Source organism: Etheostoma spectabile, chromosome 20, assembly GCF_008692095.1.
Source record: "Etheostoma spectabile isolate EspeVRDwgs_2016 chromosome 20, UIUC_Espe_1.0, whole genome shotgun sequence".
Lineage (NCBI taxonomy): Eukaryota > Metazoa > Chordata > Actinopteri > Perciformes > Percidae > Etheostoma > Etheostoma spectabile.
In genome coordinates, this window is record NC_045752.1 from 16,639,487 (window position 1) to 16,641,983 (window position 2,497).

The window sequence follows — 2,497 nt, forward strand, 5'->3', positions numbered from 1 at the left end:
ATTAAAACTATGGACAAACGTCAGAAGTGTGGACCGGTGGTCGCTGTGTCTCTCCATGTTGCCGGGGAGTCGTGTGTGAGTTAATGGGGGCGGGGCTGAGGGTGCGACCTAGAGAAAAATGTTAGTCGCACCCTAACTAGCACTGGTCACTGCTGTTGTCTGAAAAACAACACAGACGGGAAAAATTGTTGCATTTACTGATAAACTGGTAAACCTTGTGACCAACATATGACTGCTACCTGTTGTGGAATTTTCCTCACCTTACTCTATCCTCCGTGACTGTCTACATCTAGAAACTAAGTTGGGCGGTGCAGGGAACAACTCTAAATGGCTCATGATCAGACAGTGGTTTATGGAGCGGTAGATGGGCTTTGCAAAAAAAAAAGACCCAGAGCGTTCTATGAAATGACGCATTTAAAATATCGCTCGACCACGCAAATTTGATCGTGGGAAGGGAAAATCGTGGTTAAAATTGGATTAATTGTGATGCCCTATTCTCTAGATCACATTTTTATGGATTAAAATAAGGAATACCTTGGATATCTAGATTAATATTGCTGACATATCGATTACAAAATTTAGAAATTAGGTCCTGCCGAATGTTTTAAAATTCATTTCAGTTAAACGAGAAAACACTGAGGCGAATTTGAGTTTCATCACAATTTTCTGTTTCTTTTATTCCAAGCTACGGTCTGTGAGCACCCATTACCTGTAAGGATCTCTACAGTAAGTACCCTGATAACAGTGTGCTTTTTGGTAAATGGCATCATCCAGATAATGGAACTGAAACTGGCCCAAGCAGAGATCATAAAGCCGGTATTTCTCAGGAAGAAAAACAAGAAAAATGCTTCCTTTATCAATGAGAGTAGTGTTTAAAGGTTCTGTTTATCATACAAAAGGCTTTTAACGGGTTGGTTTCAAAGACCCAATAACATGAAACTAACACTATTTCATTTTTATTTTAATACAAAGAAAAACAACACAAATTAAGCTATGTTTTTCCTGTGATGTGTCGCTTTTCTGGACTGGTTGCGTATAGTAAATGTCATGCTCTTCTGCGTCTTGTGATATTATTAGTCATTCTTCTTGTTGCAAAACAAGTTAGTATCACTAAGACGTCCTTAAAGCAAAGCACAGAGATTCAAAGTCACCTCATATGAGAGCTGCTAATGACATGAATAATGAAGTCTGTGATGTCACTTGATGACCCATTGGCATGTGTCACTTAGTGCCTTTTGCTACCCGAGCTATCATTCATAACGGTATGCCATCGCGTCTAGTTCTGCCGCTTTCAAATGGATTCAACCTGTAACACTTCATTTAATGAGGTGTGAATAAGGCCGACATAACTCTGTCATTTCTATTTTATGAAAACTGACATGAACATTACTGAGTGTCATTCAGTCCATGATGTCACTTCGATGGAATATCAACACTCTTCAGCTTGACAAGTAGACACAGCCTATATAAACATGTCACGGCAGACTCCACTACATAAAGTGTGATAACACTGGCATATGTCTTATGCCGAGTCATGAACAATTTTGGTCACCATGTTTAAAGGGTTAGAGTTCATAAAGATAGACAATAAAGTATTATTATACTGTCAAATGTGTGTTGTAACACTGAAATGATTACGGACAAACTGTTGCTGACAGACTGTTGGTCTGTCTTGAGAAAAATATCCAGGTTCACAGGAAGTGATGTGGTGTATGGAAGGACAGGGTGGATAGCGTGAGCAGTAATAGCTACAAAGAAAGACAGTATCGCGCAGGTCTCAGTGTGTAGGGTTTGATGGTGCTCTAAGAAAAACAGAAGACAACTGCGGATTGCTACATTAAATTTCTGCATGCATCAGCCTTTGATGCAAGCAGCATTTCTCTGTAGTTGCAGGCAAACTGTATAGTGCAGAATTTTGACGGACTAAGATTAACTAGGAGACTGCGAATATTAAAGATTGGAGGATGAGTTTATGCATAATGATGCTGTGGTAGGATGGTAAAGGAGATCCACAAGGACTTGGTATTCCTTATATGTCAGGAATCTCTGTGATGTTTCTCCTGCCTCTCTCTCTCTCTGTCTCTCTCTCCTTTTTTCCTGTTAATGAGCCTTGGCACATCTTATGAAGGATTTAAATAGATCAAATCAGATAAAGATAATTTGTGGATAGATCACAGGGAATAGTGTTTCAGAAAGGGATGTGATTTGGGTGGCAGGGGGTAATTGTGACAAGTGATAGAGATAAAAATGGAACAAATACAGAGCCTAAGGTACAATAGTTGACCGTGGATGACAGCGAGTGAAAAAAAACAGACATGTGAGTATGCGGGTTACTGATGAATGAACTATGGATTGTCAGTCCTTGTCCTTAATCAAAAAGAATAAAGGAATTTACAAATTTAGGAATGACTGAGATAATCAAAACAAATTATCTATTTATGATCAAATTTCCAAATTGGCCTCCACAATTAAAAAGTACACACACACACACACACAC

General features: G+C 39.0%; 1 protein-coding gene across 2 annotated transcripts in view; it reads right to left on the reverse strand.

The window, feature by feature from the left end:
* Positions 1 to 2,497, reverse strand: part of alk (ALK receptor tyrosine kinase) — a 397,773-nt gene that overhangs the window by 93,254 nt on the left and 302,022 nt on the right. The window lies entirely within an intron of this gene.